We start from the raw sequence: 23,294 nt of genomic DNA, 5'->3' as shown, positions 1-23,294 counted from the left end.
GTTCCAGGTCTGCAAAGCACACTGAGACAGAAAACAAGCAAAACGAAACCATCTGGAGTCAAGCACTAACCTCTTCCTCAGCTGAGTATTTCATAACAAGATAGCAATGTTTTCCTGTAAACTCACAAGCAATGTGTGTGTAATACAATTGGTACGGTATTCTCACTTCTCTGATAACTGGGTTGTGAAAGCCTAGCTCAGTGAACAGTAGGTTCGGAGAGTAGAATTGGTGGTGTGTATCTAAAAGCTTTTTCAGCAAAGCAGTTAGTGCTTGGTTGGCTGATGATGACCCCTTTGCAAGTCAGCTCGATATCAGCTCACATAGCACAACAGTGCGGAGCCAAGCACACTGTCCCAGAAGCCCCTGCTGGCATTCTTCACCGACTTCATTCATTTCCTCCTAGCTTTCTGGGAAGATTGGGGTTTTCTTGTTTATTTGGTTTGTCCTTTCAATGCCTGATAAATTCGAATTAAAGTCACTCTATGATGTGCGTAAAGTGTTTAGAAATCCTTGTTTAAACTAGAGTAAGTGATTCGGCTTTGAAAGTAATACATAATCATCATTTCCTGACCCGCAAAAGACCCCAGATCCTGGATGACCAAAGTCAGTATTTATATAACAACAACAACAAAAGCCCTTTTTTGTTCGCCTTCTTTGGGGCTGGATAGAAATGCCTGACCATCGCTCTATAGTACAGCTGGCATGATCATCACTACATCACCTTCCTTAGGTTGAACACACTCTTAGCACATGTCATGGCACATTGGTGTTAATGTTGTGAAGAGCTGGATGATGCAGCCCAGCCTGCTCGGAGCAGGAAGGCAGGGTGCAGGCCTGGCTGCTCTGCTTTCTGGGCCCAAATCAATTATGCTCTAATCAGGACTGTTTCCGGAACTCGGCCGACTGAGGTTCAGAATGAAAGGGAAAAATTGCTATTTCTCCCAAGATCTTGTTTGCATTAGCAGACTCCATCTGAGACACATCCTGTTTAACCCCTGGTGTGTCCGGGGAGGGGACTGTTCTGTTTGACTTGACTGTCACTGATCTGAGGCCCTTTTCTTCTTCTTTGTCATGACAAGCTCACATGAGTCGTAAAACTTAGTCATCTTACTCAGTCTGGAAGGGCACACTGGGTAAGCTATCCAGCTTTCTCAAAGAGTGGTTCCTGGTGCAACAGAACTCCTAGGACATTCGTTCAAAATGCAGAATTTGGCACAGTCTTTAGAAGTGCTCATCTAATCAGCCTCCCAGATGATTCTGAACGTCAGCCAAGTTGGAGAGCATCTGTCAGGGAGAGAACTGCTCAAACCAAGGATCTTCCTCTGGGTACAGTCCCAGGCAAGCCAGGCTCCCCGATTGGGACCTCGTGATGGTAAAATGGGTTTCTGTTTCTTTCTTTCTTCTTGTGGTTTTTTTTGTTTGTTTGTATGTTTGTTTGTTTGGTTTTGGTTTTTTGAGACAGGGTTTCTCTGCATAGCCCCAGCTGTCCTGGGACTCATTCTATAGACTAGGCTGGCCTTGAACTCAGAGATCCGTCTGTTGCTGCCTCTCAAGTGCTGGAACTAAAGATGTGTGCCACCACACCCAGCATAGTCACATCTTTCTAAAGGTATCATATGTTTTCTGTTAGAGATTAATCGTTTAATGTGCTTATTTTTAGAATATTAATATGTAATATTCTTTGTACAAAATTCAAGATATACAATAACTCCTTCATTGACTAGGTGGAAAGCCTCTTCCACCTACCCAAGAGTTCTTGTCACCAAGTCCTGTTACTTATTTCTGTCTTTTTAATATATATATATATATATATATATATAATTTATTTATTTTTATTTTGTGTGCATTGGTGTTTGCCTGCATGTATGTCTGTGTGAGGGTGTTGGATCCTGGAGTTGTCTGTAGACAGTTGTGAGCTGCCACGTGGGTGCTGGGAATTGAACCCGGGTCCTCGGGAAGAGCAGTCAGTGCTCTTAACCACTGAGCGATCTCTCTAGTCCCGATTTCTCAGTCTTTAAACAAAGCAAACCTCTATGAGTGTACAGAAGATACATTAAAAACTCACTCTTAATATGGGAGATAGCATTTCAGTTTAGAACATTTCACTCTAGCCGGCTGGGCTTGCGAGGTGCCTGCGGTGACCCGAGTAATGTCACCAACAGTCCGTTCTTTGTCACAGTCACCTCTGTACGCAGCTTCCCACAGCTTTGCTCAGGCATACCCTTCAGCATCTACTTGGGTCTCTGAGGCCTGGCTAGTTATTCAATCATTTGTGAAGAGACCAAAAAAAAAAAAAAAAGCATCACACTACAAGATTCCTACTTAAAGTCCCCGTGTAGACCAAGCTAGCCTGGAACTCACAGATATCTGCTTGCTCCTGCCTCCAGAATGTTGGCATTAAAGGTATGTGCCACCAAGCCCTGCCTGTTTGGGTTTGCTTGAGACAGAGTCAAAGAAGAAATAAGGAATGGAGAGTGTACTGACTGAAGAAAAAGTGTTTTGGAGATGACGGAGGAGCATCTTCAGAGAATCACAGGGTCAGCATCAGGAGAGAGAGGCACAGGAGATCCCGGATTTGCCATTTCTGAAGTTCAGTTACCTATCATCTGCTACTGTAGGAAATATTATCATAAAAGTTTTACAATATGAGCGCAGAGTAAGTTTTAAATTTCCATTCTGAAGAATAAGGTAGGGCTTATTCTTATTAGTAGTATTAGAGAAATCTATTATTCAGATTTCATAGAGTGAAATTTTTTGTTTTGTTTTATTTTGAGACAGGATTTTTTTTTTTTTCAATGTAGCCCTGGCTGTCCTGGAAACAGTTCTGTAGACCAGGCTGGCCTTGAACACACAGAGATCCAATTGCCTCTGCTTTCCAAGTGTTGGAATTAAAGATGTGTGCCACTACTACCCAGCTTAGAATGGAAAAAAATTTTAGATCCCTTTTGGGGCTCTGGTTTGCAGGTACCAAATGTGTGTGTGTGTGTGTGTGTGTGTGTGTGTGTGTGTGAGAGAGAGAGAGAGAGAGAGAGAGAGAGAGAGAGAGAGAGAGAGAGAGAGAGAGAGATCTTTAGGTCATTAAAAAATATCTAACTACAAAATATTATCACTATCATTTAGTTTGTCCTCAAATTCTCTAAATGCACTGATACAGACTCCATTTGCAGACAGAGGCTTTTTTGGTTCTGAACCATGTACCATGCATGCACCATGATGCATTATGCTATTCACTTCCATTTCTAAGTAAGCTATTCAGGAGGAAAGCCCACTGGGAGGTGATTGGTCGCCAGAACAAACCCTCAAAGTGAGCAGTGAGAACAGGATGGCTGAAAGAGGACAGGAGCCAAGAGGAAAGGGCCTGTGGCTGAGAGCTAAAAGTATTCCACGCTCCTTGGAAGGAAGAAGTCTTTGCCCCTCTGTCTCCTACTCCTCCTCTTCTTCTTCTTCAAGATTCATCTTTATTTTTAATTATGTGTTTATGGAGGGGGTGAACACATGACTTCAGGTGCCTATGGAAGCAAAAATGGGGGTCAGACCCTATAAAGGTGGAGTTATGGCGTAAGTGCTGGCAATCAAACTCAGGTCCTCTAGAAGAGCAGCAATTGTTCTTAACCACTGAGCCATCCCTCCAGCCCATACAAAGAGTCCAGTTTACATGTCTCATCAATTCAGCTGAAAGATGGATGCCAATCTGAGCAAATGAAGCTCTTTTCACAAAAAGAAACACAGGGAGAAAAACCAATAATAATGAGGAAGAGGAGGATAATGATAATAATAATATAATTCCGGGCGTGGTGGCGCTCACCTTTAATCCCAGCACTCAGGAGGCAGAGGCAGGTGGATCTTGGTGAGTTCGAGGTCAGCCTGGTCTACAAAGTGAGTTTCAGGACAGCCAGGGCTCTGTTACACAGAGAAACCCTGTCTTGAAAAAAAAAAAAGAAAGGAAGGGAGGAAGAAGGTAGGAGAGAGCGAGGGAGGGAGAGTGAAAGAGAGAGACAGAGACAGAGAGACAGAGAGAGACAGACAAGAAAGAGAAAGGAATGCAGGCTCAGAAAGGCAAGGCAGACCATGGCTGTGGAGTCCCTGAGAGCCCAGGCTTTGAGATTCCACAGTCCCTGTCAAGTCTTGATTCTGTCAGTTATTATCTGTGCATCTATGGATGCATTGCTTAATCACTCTGAGCTCAGTGGAAACTGTACAGATAATAATTATAAAGATAATAACCATACCTACTTTATAACCTGTTGTGAACACATGTCTAGGGCATTGTGCCAACAGGAGTATCGCTCAATAAATAGCTTCTATTGTTGTCAATAGAGGTTCTTAGAGAATTGGACCTCATTCATGTGTAAGAATTGTTTCAATAGGCTTTTTCGTTTTGGAATGATTTTAATCTACAGAAAAATTACAAAGGTAATTCGGAGTTCCCATATGCCCTTTTAAAAATGTTAATGTAGCATTACCATGATTCATCTGTCATAACAAAAAGCCAGCCTTGGTACATTATTATTGGCTAAGCTCATTTTACTCAGGATACAATCTTAAAGTATTCATTTCATTTAAAATAATTTTTAAAATTAGCACAACAATCAACATCATTGCTCAATTAGTGTTCCTGTTGGCAAGATCCTAACACACCTTTCAGAAACACATGTAAGTTATTGAGAATCACTTACTCTCTTAAGAAGCTTTTTACAAAAATATAAGGGACTGGAGAGATGGCTCCGCAGTTACGAGCACTTGTTGCTCTTATAGAGGACCCAGGTTCAGTTCCCGGTACCCACACGGGAGTTCACAACCATCTTTAACTCCAGTTCCAAGGAATCTTATATTCTCCTCTGACTTCCATGTGCCATGAAAACAAAAATTAACTGAAACAAATGTGTTGATCTCTTAATTGGCAGAACAAATCCTTTTTGCATAGTTAATGAAATAGATACTGGCCAGAATCTGCTTGCATTATCACAGTATTAATTTGTTCGGATTTGGCCCAGCAAAATGGCTCAGCAGCTTAAAGCATTTGCTGCCTCTCATGTGTATTATCCCAACTCCCACAAGCTGTCCTCTAGCTGCTGTACATGTGCCATAGCAGGTGCGTGTCTGCACACACATGTGTACACACACACACACACACACACACACACACACACACACACACACAAATTCATAAATGTAAGTGTGGTATTTGATAAATGTTCTCCCATGGGCCTATATATCTGATTACTTGGCCTCCAATTGTTGGTGCTATTTGGGAAGGTTATGGAGCCTTTAAGGTGTGAGCCTAACCGGAGGAAGTGTGTCACCGATGTTAGGCTTTGAAATGTATAATCTCATCCCCACTCCTTGGGTCCTGTGCGTTCTCTCTCTCTCTCTCTCTCTCTCTCTCTCTCTCTCTCTCTCTCTCTCTCTCTCTCTCTCTCCTTCTCCCCTTCCTGTTCCAGCCACTATGCCATACCCTCCCACCATGAGGATTCTGTCCCTCTGGAACAATTAAGCTTCTCTCCCTTAAGTTGCTTTTGGTCATGCTATTTTTATCACAGCAACAGAAAAATAACTATACAGTGACAAAAAACTGGAAGTCATAAAGTTCGACTTTGCATAACCTCCTGCAAAGTGACACAGTGTGTGACACATAGTAGGTATTCAAAAAGTGTACACTGCTCAGCTGAATGTGAAAGTGCACTCGTGCCTCCTAATGGCTTGAACTGCTTACAAGCAGTTGAGTTTCCCACGGAGTGGGCCTTGTTTTGAATGATCTCTTCTTGGAGCTTAACTCTGCCTCTGCGCACAGAACCTGTTTGTACAAGACTAGACAGAATCTGAGCAAATAAGATTTACTGTTTGGAGAACCACACATTTCACTGCTATCTTTCATGCACCAAGGCTTATCCCTTGGAGGGAAATTGATTCTGATGTTGAAAATAAATGTTTTCCTTTCATCTCTAAAGAAAAAGAAATATTCACGTGTACAAATTCAATTTCTGGGAAGCTGCAGTAGTTGCTGTTTTTAATAAAAAGTATTAACCACAGCTGATGAGAATCACCATGGCCATGGTGGCAATGAGAAAGAGATGGTAAAAGGCTCCAGCTTACCATGAGATTGCGGGTGTGACCATGTGGGTCTGCAGCCATCCTGCTGGGACCTCAGGGCTACGTTATCACAACACAGATATGGCAAGAGTATGCGTTCCTTCACCCATGTTGAATCAGCATTGCAGCTGAGTAATTTAGGTGACCAGTCATTTCTTCTACTTAAAGCACATATCAGGCAACAGTCATAGATCACTACCACTGAAAGTCCCACCATGGATCACATATTCACCTGGAAGCTTATTAGAACCGAAGAATTTGGAGGCAGAGACTGTAGCTCAGTTGGGAGAATGTTTGCCTAGAATGCATGAAGTCTTGGGCTCAGTCCCCAGCACCACATAAAAAAAAAACTAGATGTGCAGATGTTCACCTATAATCCAGCATTTGGTCAGTGGGAGCAGGAGGATCAGAAGTTCAAGATCATCCTTGGCTGCGTAGCAAACTGGAGTCCAACCTGGGATCCATGAGATTGTCTCAAAAATGCACAAAAAGTAGGAAACAAAGAAATCTTTACAGACAGTCTCAAATCAGTCAGGCCAAGTACTGGGTAGACTGCTGAACCATGTACATGAGATCTAACTGTTCTGCCTCTGCCTCTTCCTCTGTGAACTTGAGATTATAAAAATAATGACCTGTGTAGCGGTACTTTTTTGTCAGGACCACCAGTTTGCAAATAATGAAATAAAGACTTTTTATTAATTATGAAATCTTGGCCATTAGCCTAGGCTTGTTCTCAATAAGCTCTTATAACTTAAATTAACCCATTTATATTGATCTATTTTCTGTCACGTGGCTTGGTTATCTTTACTCTGTACTGTATGTCTGACCTCTTCAGTGTCTCCCTGGCATCTCCATACTGCCCATCCTGCTTCCTCCATATCTGGCTGGCAACCTTACCCTTCTTCTTCCCAGAGTTCTCTCTCTGCCCAGAAGTCCCACCTATACCTCCTGCCTAGCTATTGGTCATTTAGCTTTCTATTACACCAATCACACCAATACATCTTCGCACAGTATACAGACACCCCATGCCTCCAGTGGTCACTGGGATACTGCAGTGTTTCTGATGACCACTGCCTGGTTGTAGCCACCAGCTCTCATATACTGTTTGCTGGAAACTAAAAACGTGCCTGGTGGCAGAGGATCCAGAGGAGCAGAGAGCAGCCAGCATATGATAGAAACTGAAATAAGTCGATTAAAAGAGAAGAAACATAAGCAAACACTTGTACAGCACGTAAGGACATAGATGTCCCAAAACAAGTACATTTGAGAACTCTGTCCCCTGGCTATTCTAGGTCCTGGACGCCACACAATCCCTGTCTGAAGGTCACTGGAGTCAAAAGACTCTCTAAGGCCATGAATTCCTACAGAAATTTCTGATTATGAAGGAAATGAAGTGTGAATTTGAACACAGGAGTGCTTTTAAGAACTTGAAATTAGTTGTGTACTCAAAACTGCTAAAAGATTTCTAAATACGCAGAGGAGTCCAGCTATTCCAGGTATCAAGCCGGCAAGGCAGCTGTGCCAACAGAAGTCATGCACATATATCTGAGGGCAAAGGTCATCTCTTCTGTTTTTGTCTAGTTACCGATTGGCCAAGACTTCCAAAATTTCAGGCTCCTTTCGTTAGACTGAGAGCTACTTTATTTTATTATTATTAGTCTTTTTTTTTTTAACTTTTTTAATGAACTTTTGACCCCAATTGTTTTTCCAGTGTTCAGTCATTTAGTGGAAGGCCATTAACAACTGGCTAAAAACACACGTGTGCACATACACTCATATATTGCATTTCCAAGCCAATTGAATTACAGAAGGAACCAATTTGAAAAGTTATTGAATTAAACCCTAGAAGAGAGAGATGAGTTTTATTGTTAATGGTTGGCATGGCAACTTGCCTTGCTGGAGAGTGAGATGTGCTGAGTTCTCCTAGTTGGAGACTCTGACATGCTCAAGGCCAGGGCTCTGCCTCTGCATCTTGTTGCCAAGGTAATGCCGCCTAGGCCAGAATCCACTGAAAGGAATACCTCTGACATCTCATGCCAGCAGGAGCTATCTGATTAAAAGAGAGCTTTAAAAAGAAAAAGAAACAGAATTTTTGCAAAGCCCAGAGGAGAACGCAAAGGCAGGATACTGAAAAAATGATCAGCAGGAAATCTAAAGGGAAGCAGCCGATGGGTGCCAAGAAGTAACTAAATAACAGGGTTGTTTTATGAGCTAGAGGTCGTGGTGTGTGAAGGCCCTCGGGCAGGAATTCCAGCCTGCCAGGCCATTTTGCATGTGAAATGATACTGTCCTAATTTGCCTCCATGGCTCAAGTTCAGCAGAATAATATCTCGTGAGCCCTAGCCACGGTCCCACCCCCATCCATCCACAGCAGACTTTAATTTGACAGATTTTCTTCTCTGATAAAATACTAAGGAAAATGGATCCTAAGGGACTTCATAGGTTACATATATTTTAAGACGAAAAGGGAATCCACAAGAATTTCAGCCCAGAGGCCACCTAAATGTCACTGCCTGGGAGCCTCTAGAACGGCCTTTTGGGTGTCTGTCGTATTTGTGTCTCGGTGATTTGTGATCCTGATTCACAGGATAATAATATCCTTAGGTTCGTGGTCTAATGGGGTCCTCATTTTCCTAGTTTCACGTGCCAGTTTATCTTGGATTTGTTCATGATGAAACTATGGTCCTTGAAGGTTCTTTTGCTCTAAGATTGGAGAAGGACAAGTCCTCAAATGCATGATCATCTTTCCCTGAGGGATCTGATCCAGGGTCCGCAGGAGAAACTCCCCCTTACACTTCCAGGGACTTAATGGCAATAATCAATAAACAGAGATTTGTGGACAGAAAGATAAAGGATGGAATCTGAAAAGAATTCAAAATCCCAAACCAGCAGTTCCAATCTAATGCGCTCAGCATTCAATCAAACCATTATTTCATGAACAAATAAGGAGGGGAATCCACAATATTTATCTTGGCCTATACAAGTTATTTACAGTATATAAACTATGAAGGAAAGGTATTACCTTTGTAATTACAGTGGTTCCTTACGATTAGCAAGGGATGCCCTCTGGGTACCAAAGTCTGCAGGTGCTCAAGCCTAGTGTATACAATTGCATAATATTTGCATATAAACTACACACATCTTCCATATACTTTAAATCATCTTTGGATTACCTATTATACCTAATGCAATATAAGGAGCTATAAGACAATCTAAGTAGCTAAGTATACTGTACTTTTTCAAGGAATGACAAGAAAAGAAGTCTATGTGTGCTGAGTACAGAAATCAATTTGGTTGCTTTTTAAACTTTTTTTTTCTGACTATAACAACAACATTCCAACTCCTGTCTCTGCAAATGATTTGCTAAGTGAAATTTGGCCAAGTTATTTAATGTGTTTGGTCCCTGATTTTTGGGAGGTTGTTGTTGTTGTTTTGTGGGTGGGTCTTGTTTCATTTTGAAGTTTCAATATGCTGCATGGGCTGCTAAACCAACTTTTCTGCCTCCGCCTGCTGAGTAGCTGGGACTACAAGTACTCATCACTATGCCCAACTGGTTTGATACATCTTTTAAACAAATAAGGCATGCCCGCTTTCATCCAAGTGGGGCACTTCTCTTCCTAGAATGAACCGCCAAAGCATGGAGGGAACTTCAAACAAATTCAGAGCCTCTGGCCTCACCCTAATCTCTACCAAGCCAGTGTGCGCTTTCAAAAGCTGTACATGTGATGCTGGTTTGCAGCTTTGTTTGAGTATCACCAAAGATTAAGGTAGCTTATAAAGATGATCTGGCTTATATATGTGAGTTGTCATAGGCTCATTAATCAATCAAAATGGGGTACAGTTAAGCCCAGCTTATATTTTTTTTTTCAGTTTTATCTTAAACATGTAAACAGAACAAGGATATCTGGAATGTGGGGAAGCTGGAATGCATAAAGTGGTTATATTTCCCACTACCACGTCAAGCCTTCAGTGAGCCTAAACTTTGAATGAAAAGCTCTTTGAAGTGACTGTCTTTGTTCATGGTTTGCGATATTCCCTTCAGCCTTCATTGATCCAGACAGAATGATAATGATATTTACCTAATGCTCACTGGTGCTTACTGTAAGTGCTCTGGAAGCTTAGCTCATTTGATCTTACTTCCTCGAATACAAGCCTGCAGAGAGATGATGGGATTGGAGGTGAACTTTGAACCTAAGAGACCCAGTCTTAATGCCACTCAAGACTGTTTGGTGGGTCAGATGTTTCCAGTGAATAGCCTGACATTTTCTTGTCCTTAGGTGGCTTCTTCTATCTGTGATGTGTATGCACACACTCAGGGGCCAGAGTTGATACCAAGAGTCTTCCTCAATAATTTTTCCATCTTATTTTCTGAGACAGGATCCGTCACTAAACCTGGGCCTCACTCTTGTATCTAGAATGGCTGGCCAGCAAGTCTGCAGGATCCTGTCTCCACCTTCCCACATTAGGATTCCATTGCTGCACCTGGTGTTTGTTTGTCTTTCTTTTTCTTCCTTTCTTTCTTTTCTTTCTTTCTTTACTAAGACAGTGTCTCACTGTGTAGCTCTGCCTGGCCTGGAACTTGCTATGTGGACTAGGTTGGTCTGGAACTCACAGAAATCCTAGTACCATGCACCACTGCACCTAGTTTTTTGGTGTTTGTTTTTTTTTATTGTTTTCTTCTATTTTTGAGACTATAATTACATCATTTCCCTCTTCCTTTTCCTCCCTTCAGTCCAAACCCTTACGTATATCCCTTCTTGACCTCTTTCAAACTCATGTCCTCTTTTTTCATTAATTGTTGTTATGTACGCATGCATGAATGTGCATGCGTGTGTGTGTGTGTGTGTGTGTGTGTGTGTGTGTGTGTGTGTGTGTGTGTGGTGTGTGTTCTTACATATTCCTAACTATATGCATACAACCTGCTCTGACTGCCTAAACATGAACTGAACAAGGACAATACTAATAGACATGCTGGCATGGATGGGGACAGCTCATGAGGTCTCAGCTACAAAGAACTAAGGAAGGCTGAGAGTGGGAGAAACAGTCTTCCCCAGGGAAGAGCACACCAGTTGGTTACCCAATACCAAATGGTCAGCCCAAAAAAATATATACACACACCTGGCTTTTTACACGGCTCCTAGGGCTCTGAATTCGTCTTTACGTTTGTATGGCAAACACTTCACTAAGTCTTTCCCTAGTCCAGATCATTACTTCTCAAAGTGTGTACCTGAGGTGCAGGGTTCAAAGACCACTCCCAGTCCACTCCTATCGGAATCTCATGGTGCAAGTGGGCACTGGGGACAGACATTTAGAAATACACTCCTCGGGTGACTCTTGAGTCCCAGAAGTTTAAGAACCACTGGCCCGGATCATTGTTTGTAGGTCACTAACATTAGGAACATTGAAGAATATATTAAGGGCTGTGGGAACCAAAATCGTTTGCCAGGATCCATCCTCAGATTCTGCCTGGGGCAGAGAATCAGTCCAGAAGTTCCTAGATGGGCTGTACAAAGTACCGGCTCTACCCAGGAGGTCTACTGTCTTGTACAAAGACAGCGTGGTTTTTCAGGGTCCAGACCCCATTGCCAGACTCAAGGACAGTACTCTTGATTAAAAGAGGAAGGGCTAGTACTGGCTTGGAACTTTGATGTTGTCCTTTTCACTATCCAAATACCACAGAGACTCTGTGTCCCAGTCCCAGAAGGGCAGAGGCGGAGCAGGCCTTTTGGAATGCAGTCTGCCACCCCCCCTTCCCCTGGGGCCTTGTATTGAGCTGATCTTGCAAACTCTCTGAGAGTTCACCGGGTGTCTGTTTCAAATGGGAGATTAAAAGGAGGCCAAGAAGGTAACTTGGAGGGGTTATGTTTTCATGAGTTTGAAAATCTTTTACAAAGCTTATTGGGGTGTAATTTTATATAGTAAACCTCGCCTTTTTAAAATATAAAATTCCATAATTAAAAAAATGATTTATTTGCTCTTATATGTGTATGAATGTTTTGCTTGCATGCATGTCTGTGCATCACATGCATTATTGATGTCCAGGGAGGCCATAAGAGGGTGTTGAGTCCCATGGAACTAGAGTTAAAGATGATTTTTTTTTTTAATTTTTTTTTTTTTTTTTTTTGGTTTTTCGAGACAGGGTTTCTCTGTGTAGCTTTGCGCCTTTCCTGGGACTCACTTGGTAGCCCAGGCTGGCCTTGAACTCACAGAGATCCGCCTGGCTCTGCCTCCCGAGTGCTGGAATTAAAGGCGTGCGCCACCACCGCCCGGCAAGTTAAAGATGATTTTTAACTGCCATGTAGGTGCTGGGAATCAAGCCCATGACCTCGAAAAAGCAGCCAATGGGTCAGATGCTGGACATCAAGTAAGATGCAGAACATCTGTAGGTCCTTAGAAAGCTTCCTATATAACCAGTTCTAGTCCCTTTGTCCCCAAATCCTTGGCTGGCAATGATCTGGCATCTGCCATGTAGAATTTCACATATATGAATCTCATCATTTGAAGCTTGTTATTGTCTATAACAAGAGTTCATTTCTTTTTATTACTAACTAGTACCTACTGCATAGATGTACTATAATTTTTTTAATTAATTCATTGATGGGCATTTGTACTATTTCCAATTTGAGTAGGACACTGGAATTTCAATAAGCAAGCGTTTATTGAGCCTGCTTACCAGGACACTCTAGAAAATGAGACACTTTATGTTTATAGCTTCTTAGAAAAGACAATCACTCCTGAAATTCAAACTAATACCCACTGAAAGAGGAAGGAACCCGGGCCAACCCGGGTCAACGTGATCCTTTGACGGGAAAAGGCGTTTGTGGCCAAGCCTGAAGACCCAAGTTCAATCCTCAGGACCCACAAGATAGAAGGAGAGAACCAGCTCCTGCAAGTTGTCCTCTGGCCTCCACAGGTACCCGCTAAATAAATGAATATAATAAAATTCTTTTAAAAATAAAGGAGCTTCATGTGTGGCTCTAAAAATGTATGTGAAGGAAGAGAAGGCTACTGGATGGCATTGGAACAGGGGTTAGAAAAAGTCATAAAGCAATAGTGAGGTGTTGAGACACATGGGGGCGCTCTAACCAACCAACACACCTCCCGCCCCCTCCCCCATTTTTTTTTCCATTCTTACACAGGTTGTGTTTTTTTTTCAGTTTGTTGGAATGCTGTGAAAGCCTCGATGAGTTCTCACTCTTACCCTTGGTCTCATTGGCCACTCCTGGATATGAGAAAACAGTTTGGCATCAAGTGAATCTGGTTTTGACTACGGGGGTGGGGCAGGGGGGAGTTGGACCCAACCACGGTTTTATGGAGGCTCCAGTCAGTTTCCCTGATTAAACTCACATGGATAGGTTTCCAAGGCATCTCATAAATCACAAAGAGAACTGGGATTGTCCCTAAAGTTCCTTTTTCATTACTGTTGTTTCCAGGCCTTCCCGGAACGTCTTCAAAAAGAATTACTGGGCGATGTTTTGGAAAGACTGATAAACGACGCCATGCTGGTGGGTCAGCACCTTGGCTGACTGTGTGGCTCAGGCTCTTCGAAGGAGTCACAAGGATCCTAACAGAGAAAGGCTAAGCAGGCCGGAGAGCTTAGGGTTACTAGCTCTTGGCTTCTGAGTGTCTGTTCAAAGCAAATAACAAAAAGAAAAGAAAATGTTCTGGATATGTTTAAAATTTTTTTGAAAAATCAATGACTCATTTGTTACAGAGTAACAAAGTACGAAATAAAAGACACTTCATAAAAATTGCATTCAAACACTGTGGTGGAACTCTGAGTGAACTTTGTGCTGAGGGTACGTGATTTTGGAGCAAGACCTGGTAGGGTTAGGGGTCCCGTCTCTGGAAAAGCATTTGATCTATGGCATGCAAGAATGTCTCTGCAAGCCCTGCCACTAACAGAATGAATTGCTCACTTGAGAGACGACTTTTTCTCTGTCAAATGGATCCAATCTAAAATATGACTAATTGTTTTAAGCAGAAAATTATCTCTGGCTGTTATATGCAAATTATGCAATACCACAGCCTGAAAATTAGGAGAAAGATACTGAAGAGATGCCAAGGACAGGGTGTGACCATCATATGACTTTTTAGACCGTTTTGCCCCTATCTCCTGTGCTGGGATCTACCCACAGGGACCACCCTAACGTGTTCTTTCTGTTTGGCTTGAGTTCTGAACCATTACACAAGAACTGGGAGGGACCTTCACACAATGCCTCTCTCCACCACTCCCTTCAAATGCATTTTTCCAAGTGAGCCTTGTTCCTTGGACTCAAAGCACACTGACTGATGAATGTTGTGTTAAAAGCATAGAGCAGAGGTAGGAATGTAGCTCAGTGATAGAACATTTGTCTTGCATACATAAAGCCCTGAATTTGATTTCCAGAATGATTAAAAAATCAATTAATTAAATATAACAAATCATTGCTGATTGTGTGTTCACAAATAAGTTACTTAATTTATCTATGTCTCAATTTCCCCCTCACTATAAACTGTTGATGAAAATATCTTGATTAAATTATTATCTATAGTTCAGATTATCATAATTGACTGGTGGATATTATCTGTCTAAATGTTGATAATAACATAAAAACAGTACCAATAATAGTACTTATCTGAAGTTACTGAGATTAAATAAGATAATACATATAAAATAATAAAACCCAGAATCTAGCACATGGTGAACCCTCATTACAGACCAACATTATTTTTTTTTGTATGTGTACATGCTTGTGCAAGGTGTGTGTGTGTCATATATATACATATGTGTGTGTCATATATATGTGTGTGTGTGTGTGTGTATGTAGGCAGGTAGGTGTGTAAGCCTGTGCATGGAGGCTGCAGGAGAACATCAGGTATCCCCTTCTGTCACTCTCCTCCCTATTCCCTTGGTATAGTTTCCTCTCCATACTTAGACAGAGGCCGAGAGCCAGCAAGCCCCAGAGAGTCTCCTGTCTCCATCTCCCCAAAGCCCTGAGGTTATGGGTGTACAACTGCACCTGGCTTTTTACTTGGGTTCTGAGGATTTGAACTCACATCCTCATGCTTGCACTGCAAGGGCTTTTATTAGCTGAGCCGTCTTCCGCCCGATTGACAGTCTTAGTATTATTAGCATTAGTGTAATAGTCAGCATTATTATTATTATTTACATTTCAGCCCCTCTCATTATGATCTGACCTTCCTGTGGCCATCCTAAGAACCTATGGAAAGAACCTTCCTAGCTTACCAAGCCCTCAGCCTCTTCTATCTGCCTCTGTCTTAAGGATTACGCTACCTTCCCACCAGGATTCACACAAAATATGCAATCACGCTAACACTGTCCTATTACCATTAGAGTTGTGCTGAGACTCCAGACACAGCAGTCACTTTAGCCAGCTGTCAATTTGCATGGATTTCCTTTAACAGAATCACATACTCCATTGCATTATAAATACCTGCACCAGTCATCCATCCAGGGCAGAAACAAGAAGTCAGGAGCATACTCTATCTACAGTCATCTGCTTGTAAATGAGAGGCAGGAAGAGCAAATGTGAACAGAAAGGTGTTCTGTCTGCAGAGAGAAAATGCTGCTTAATATCATTCCAATTATGTCACCGGCAAGCAGTAAAGTCAAGGCACAAGCTGACAATTACAGCTCTGTTTGGCAAGAGAAATGTAGCAGAGAGAAAGGAAATCCAAAGAGACAAAGATTCTAGTTTTTCAAAATCGATTAAAGTCCTGCAAAGGACCAATGAACAGAAGGGAAGTGCTTCAAAAGTAAATGTGTTAACATTTCTTTGGATAATGAAGGGCAGTATCTCACAGATAATACAGAAGAACTTATAGACCAGTTGCACATATGCACATATTATATATAATATATTTTGTACATATATATATATAATATATTGTGTGTGTTTGTGTGTGTGTGTGTGTGTGTGTGTGTGTGTGTGTGTGTGTGTGTGTGTGCAGTGTCAGGGATTGAACCCAGGGCCTTGTGCATGCTAAGCAAATGCTCTAATCATGAGATGTACCTTAGCCCTCTTTTTACTTTGTATTTGGAGACAATGTCTCACTAATTTATCCAGGCTGGCCTGGAACTTGCAATCCTCCTGCCTAAACCCCGTGAACATTGAAGATTGAGCGCCAGTGCCACCTGGCCTCAAAAACAGTTTTCTTAATCATCGGGCACACTATTTAAGAGTGTGGATTCTGTGTGTAATTGGACTTGTATTCTACATCAACCCCTTACCCTTTCTAAACTTCACTTTCCCCACGTGTCAGGAGAGTCAACATTATCCCACTCATTGGGTTGTGGTTAGTATTAAATAAGATGAATTATTTATACCATCAAGTGAAACAACTGGAAATGGATAAGAGGATGAGAGGAAGGAGAAAAAAATGACAAGGCAAGAATAAATGGAGAGAGACAATCCAGGCCGATGGCAGAAGGGCGTTCAAGTAGACAGTGGAGTCAGCTCACCTCCTTGCACGTGAAGTCCAAGCTAAGCAGTGGAAGGACTTTTGGCAATGACCCCTGCTAATGTATTCACCCGTCGGCACCTTTTATCTCATTTTCTCTTTCCCCACTGAGTCCTAATGGTGAGCATGCTTGATAGCCAAGTTTCAGAGAAAATGAATACGAAACAAAAAGTGGCCAAAGTAACCATAGAAAAGTAATCCACATGTGAAACCCACTTTGTGGACTCCGAGTCAGCCCTCTGAGACTGAAGAGGTTAAGTGGCCTCCTCAGTCATACAGCGAGGGAGACACCAAGCCAAGACTGGACTCTGTAGGTGACGTACGGTTCTCCCTGGTCCATCGGGCTTCAGGAGGAGTGCAGATATAGTAACAATGCTATTTATTTCCTATCTGATGTCCAACACAAAAATGAAAGAAGAGCTCTACCAGAAGAATCTTTTCAAGTTTCACTCACAATAGGCCTTACACTTTAAAAATGGGTCATTCTCCATCACCATGGTGATTCTTCCAAGTTCTCCTGGAATCATCAGCTGTTTCCTAATGAGGAAACTCCCTACAACTTGCAGCTCCACCAAACAGATAAATATTTCCCAGTAGAAAACACTTAGTTCCTCATGGAGCTTAGTCAGTAATTGCTTTTCCTCCTCTCAGGAAAATCGCCTGAAGCCTGCGCCTGCATTTGCTTTGGGTGTTCTTTAAGCCCCTTGGTTATACCAATGGCTAGGGTACTTCCCTGGGATTTGTGTGGTTTATGTATTGAGAATCAGCTTCTGTCTTGCCTTCTGTCTTTCTAACTGAACATAATAAGCGCAATTGAGAAGCCCTAGAAGAGTATGGTGGCACCTCAAAAGATTAAAAAACAAAACAAAAAACCACCCTGTGATTCAGCAATTTCACTCTGGAAACTACCCAAGTGGGTTGAAAGCAGAGTTTTGAAGAACTGTTTGCAGATGCAAACTCATAACTGCATTATTTGCTACAGCCAAGAGGTGGGAGAAACCCAACACCATTCAATCGGATGAATGTGTAAACAAAATGTAGCAGATAAGGGCTGGAGACACGGCTCAGCATAAGAACACTTGCAGAGAACTTGACTTGGGTTTCCAGCACCACATATCTGCTCATAGATGCCAATCACTCTGGTCCCAGGGGATCTGACACCATCTTCTGGCCTCCGCAGGCAATAGTCATGAAGGAGTGCACAAGCATGCACGCAGGCAAACACTCATACATGTTAAACAAAAATAAAAAATTTTAATGTAACAAACAGAGAGATAAAGATATATGGGATGCGAGGCCCTATAGCAGCTAGGGTCTGTGTTAATGTCCATGGCCCATGTTGCTACCATAGGCCACACAGAAGCCCTGGGTCTGGGCTGAAAGCTGTGACCTTGTTGGTGTCTGAGTATGCCACAGCAGGAGCCATGTTGGTCTGGGTGACCTGTGGTGCCACCCAGGGCCATGATGTTGTCTAGGCTGGGCTGCTGACAAAGGTCATGTCTTGGTCTGTGGCCCTACAGCAGCCAGGGACTGTGTTGATGCCCATGTTTCCCATTGCCATTGAGGGCCTTGAGGATTCCCAGGCTCTCAGCTGCCGCCTGAGTCCATGTTGGTGTCCCAGGGCCATGCTGCAGCTGGCGGGGGGGGGGGGGGGGGGGCGGCTATACAGATCTGAGTGCCCTGTGCTGCTACCCGATGCCATGGTGACATCCAGGCCACAGCTGCAGCTGGGGGCCATGTCTGGGTCTGTGGCCCTACTGCACCCAGGTCTGTAAGCCGGGGTCTGTGTTGATGTCTGAGGCTTCTGTTACCATTGAAGGCCACGAGGATGCCCGAGGTCTGGGGCTGTATTAGTGTCCAAGGGCTACACTGCCTCTAGGACTGTGATGATCTGAGTTGCCTGGGGCAGTGGTAATATCCAGACCCAGCTGCTGCTGAGGGTCATGTCTGGGTCTGTGGTCCTGCTGCAGCTGAGGTCTGTGTTGATGTCTGTGGCCTGTGTCACCCAGGGGAGCATAGGAACCATGCATGATGAAATCAGAGGGCCAGGCTAAGCTGGCCTTGCCCTTCACTGGTCCTGCCCCTCACTGGATACTGCAGCAAGAAAGCTAGCCCTGATCTTCACAGGAGAGTCGTCCCCTGCCCCCTGCACTTGGGAGAGATGGCCCCACTCCTCACCACAGGTAAGGGAGAATCAACTCTGATGGCATGGCATAGGGGAACTAGCTCTGGCTCTGCCCCCTTGCCTGAGGCAGGCAGTCCCAGTTGCCCGGACTGACCAGCTCAGCTACCACCCAGGACCACAGCCAGGCCTGGGGTTGGCCCACCCTAACATCTGCACCATCTAGGACCTGCTGGAGCTCATGAAGGGACTGATCCTGTAGAATGATAACTACAGGATCTCTGTGACTCAGGGTGGCCACGGGATATCCAAGAGGAGTTCTGGTGGGGATCCAGTGAGGATGGTGAACCAGGAACTGCTGTGGGATGGTCTGTATGTCAAATGTGTTGCTGATTGGTCAATAAATAAATCACTGATTGGCCATTGGCTAGGCAGGAAGTATAGGCGGGACAAGGAGGAAAATAGAGCGGGGGATGTGGAAGGCTGAGTTAGGGAGACACTGCCAGCCGCCATCAGGATAAGGAAGATGTAAAGTACCGGTAAGCCACAAGCCACGTGGCAAGGTATAGATTAATAGAAATGGATTAATTTAAGCTGTAAGAACAGTTAGCAAGAAGCCTGCCACGACCATACAGTTTGTAACCAATATAAGTCTCTGTGTTTACTTGGTCGGGTTTGAGCGGCTTGGGACTGGCGGGTGAGAGAGATTTGTCCTGACTGTGGGCCAGGCAGGAAAACTCTAGCTACAAGGAACCAGAGGCCTTGAACCAGACCAGTGACTCATTGCAGTGAACATTTGCAAGCAAAGCTGATTGGACAAAAGGGTGCTCATGTGACACACCAAGACTCCCAATCCCACCAGGACAGATGAAGAGGTGTTGGAGAGGCGGGAAAGATGGAGGAGTGAGGAGGTGTTTGTCTTGCTTGTCTTGTTTTGGTTTTGTTTGATTTTTTTCTAAAATTTTGTTTTGAGGGGGTGCTGCAAGGGTGAGGAGAGGATATGGGGGAATGGGAGGTGAGTGGAACCAGGGTGTGTGATGCGAAATCCCCAGAGTCAATAACGAAACTATGTTAAATGAACAAGATAGATAGATAGATAGATAGATAGATAGATAGATAGATAGATAGATAGATAGATATGATGAAATACACAGCCTTCAATAGAATGAACTTTGAAAATATTAAGCTAAGTAAGCTAGGTCCCAAACAAATAGACAAATGCTGTATAATTCCACTTATATGGGATAACTAGAACAGTAAGATTCATAGAAACAGAAAGCACAATGATTGTCAGCAAGGAATGGGAGAGGCAGAAATGGAGAATTGTTTAAAATGTGTAAAGTTTCAGTTTTGTGAGATAAAAAAGAATGAACATATTTGACAATGCTGAATTACACATTTAGAAATGTCTGTGATGGTAGATTTTATAGTATACCATAGGTAATTGTTAGAAAAAATTTATTTTGTTTGTTTGTGTGTGTGTGTGTGTGTGTGTGTGTGTGTGTGTGTGTGTGTTCATATGTGCCTGTGTGCACACAGAAGCCAGAAAGGGTGTCGGATCCCTTGGAGCTGGAGTAACAGGCATTTGTGGGGTGCCCAGCTTGTTGTGGGGTGCCTGAATCTGAACCTCTGTTCTCATGATTGTATAGCACATGCTCTCACCCTCTGATCCACCTCTACAGCCCAACTGATAATTTATTTTTGTTGTTTTTTTTTTAAGGCAGGGTCTCACCTATGTAGACCAGGCTGGCCTCAAATGCAAATCCACAGAGATCTGTCTGCCTCTGCCTCCCAAGTGCTGACGTTAAAGGCATGAGCCACTGTGCCTGGTGACCATGAATTTTTTATTTTTAAGAAAAAAAGAACAAAATGGCTGGGCAGTGGTGGTGGACACCTTTAATCCCAGGACTTGGGAAGCAGAGGCAGGCAAATCTCTGAGCTCAAGGCCAGTCTAGTCTACAGAGCAAGTTCCAGGACAGCCAGGGATACACAAAGAAACCCTGTCTCAAAAGTCAAAACAAAACAAAAGAACAAGAGACAGAGACAAAGAGAGATATAGACACTAAGTCCTATATAGTTTTTACAAGCACATGTGCAATTACTTGATATTATTTTTGCAGTATTTCAGATTTAACCCAAGGCCTCACACATGCTAGGCAACACCCTACAATAGATGTAGGTGGACTTTTCTTTCCCACCCGCCAGTTCCCAAATAACTGACACAAAGACTCAATATTAATTATAAATGCCTGGCCAATAGCTCAGGCCGTTACTGGCTACTAGCTAGCTCTTACATTTTAAATTAACCCATATTTTTATCTATACTTTGCCATGTGGTTTGATACCTTTTCTCAGTATGGCATGTCCATCTTGCTTCTCTTTGTATCTGCTCACTACTCACAACTCTGCCCTTCCTCCCAGCATTCTCTGGCTCTGCCACTAACCTTATCCTGTCCAGCTATTGGCCTGTCAGTCTCTTTATTAAACCAATCACAGTGACATATATTCACACAGTGTAAAGGAATATTCCACATTTCACCTTTTTTGTCTAACTAAAAAGAAAGGTTTAATTTAACACAGTAAAATTCTATATAATAAAAGTTACTAAGAATTACAGTTACGCCGGGCGGTGGTGGCGCACGCCTTTAATCCCAGCACTTGGGAGGCAGGGCCAGGCGGATCTCTGTGAGTTCGAGGCCAGCCTGGGCTACCAAGTGGGTTCCAGGAAAGGCGCAAAGCTACACAGAGAAACCCTGTCTCCAAAAAAAAAAAAAAAAAAAAAAAGAATTACAGTTACAATATTTGTATTTGACAAAATTAGAGAAAATATTCTATTATTTATCTTATCTTTGTGACTATAAGTTTTATACCTAATTTACCTTTTATTATAACTAATAAAAACTTGAACTATAACTATCTAGTCTTCAATTCCATCAAAGAGCCCAGAAGGGTGAAATGTTACCTAACATCAGGGACATCTGGCTGTCTGGACAGTCAGCCTAGGTTCTTCTGTAATGTTGGGGCATCCATCTTGGCCTACAGGCCTAGTATATCTGACAGACTTTACTGAGAAGCAGGGAATTTTGAAGGACTGTCCTTCCTTGTCTTGGCAAAGTTTGGCAGTTGCTTTCTTTTTTGTTCTGCTGGTCTAGTTTGGGCAATATAGTGTCAGCAATCAAGGCAGGGGCAGTTTCTTTGCTCAAATGTCTAGCTTTTGCCAAAAAGAAAGTAAACTCTATATGGAGTTTCTTCAATGCCCATCATCTTCTTTGAAGTAAACTGGTGCTGTGAGGAGCAAATGTATCTCACCATCAAGAAAAGTCTTATGTTATTAAAATATTTTAAATGCCATATTCTGTAGGTCTTTGAAGTGTTTGAAGATGATCTATCTATCTAAATATATCTGTGTATGGCCTTGAAAACATACCTAACATGATATAAGTTTGACTATTATAGATGACTATTCATCTATATTTTTAAATTCTATCATATTTTTAAATGAGTTACATAAGCACAGTACCCCAAGCAAGAGTAGAAACATGCATATAATACAGCAAAAATAACTTTAAATTTGTATCAATAAACCAAAATCTCTACCAATGTAAAAAAAATTTGAAATTAATAGTTTTTTTTGATTAAAGTAGATCAATAATCTACCCTTTATCCCATCATTTCTGTATTATATCCTCCCTTTTTCCTTTAGAAAGAGATCTTTGAATTTAACTCCTTAGTTTTTTAATATGACCAATAACAACTTGTAACCAATCCCCCTTAAATGACAAAAAATAATCCATAACTCATCTTTTGGGAATGTGGTCGTCATTCTCTAGACTACTTCCTGTTGCTTGGGGGTGCTGGTGTCCTTAGGCCCTGAAAAATTTTAAGATAATGGTTAAGTCGTGGCTGTAGTAGTCTGTGAGGCTGGATCATCTCAGCCAGCAGCCTTGAAGCTGTTTTGGATGCAGAATTTTTAGGAGATTGTAACAGAGACATTTTGAAATGCTGGATCACTTGGGTCATCCATTTTCATTGGTGTTTGGTCCCCTTGTTGTGAAAATACATAAACTTTTTTTTTTTTTTTTTTTTGGTTTTTCGAGACAGGGTTTCTCTGTGTAGCTTTGCGCCTTTCCTGGAACTCACTTGGTAGCCCAGGCTGGCCTCGAACTCACAGAGATCCGCCTGGCTCTGCCTCCCGAGTGCTGGGATTAAAGGCATGCGCCACCACCGCCTGGCGAAAATACATAAACTTTTAAAGGGAACATACATTACAAGTATGGAATACATGGTGTGCACAAGTCAGTTAAAGATGATTTTTGTTTTGTTTTTGAGCAGGCAAAATATACATTATATGTCTTGTAGTTGTTTTTTTTTAAATTTTATGTGCATTGATACTTCACCTGCATGTATATCTGTGTAGAGAGCCGTGCACGGCCGCGCCTCAAAGATGGCGCCAGCGTCCAGCTTCTGCCTTCCTGATGGCAGGTGTTCTCTGCGATAAACAACTCCTTATTTGGCTTGGGCATAGAATCTGGCTTGCTTGCGTATGTCTGACCCTATCAGCATTGTCCACGTGGCACTACTGGGTTGGTTGCCCAGTGGCTATAAAGGGCATGGGCT

General features: G+C 42.6%; 1 long non-coding RNA gene across 3 annotated transcripts; it reads left to right on the top strand.

Moving 5' to 3' along the window:
* Positions 1–1,071: 1,071 nt before the first annotated feature.
* Positions 1,072–14,134, top strand: LOC128094994 (uncharacterized). 3 transcript variants are annotated; one of them, XR_008213127.1, is made up of 5 exons: positions 2,844–11,936; positions 12,394–12,455; positions 12,803–13,004; positions 13,249–13,342; positions 13,525–14,134. It is a non-coding gene; the product is annotated as an uncharacterized LOC128094994 (long non-coding RNA). The 3 variants fall into 3 exon arrangements; XR_008213128.1 differs by lacking the exons at positions 2,844–11,936; positions 12,394–12,455 and adding an exon at positions 1,072–1,373; XR_008213129.1 differs by lacking the exon at positions 12,394–12,455.
* Positions 14,135–23,294: the final 9,160 nt, after the last annotated feature.

Source organism: Peromyscus californicus, unplaced genomic scaffold, assembly GCF_007827085.1.
Source record: "Peromyscus californicus insignis strain IS unplaced genomic scaffold, ASM782708v3 Scaffold_4__1_contigs__length_199733344, whole genome shotgun sequence".
NCBI classification, from domain to species: Eukaryota; Metazoa; Chordata; class Mammalia; order Rodentia; family Cricetidae; genus Peromyscus; species Peromyscus californicus.
This window is presented reverse-complemented; position numbering and strand designations above follow the sequence as displayed.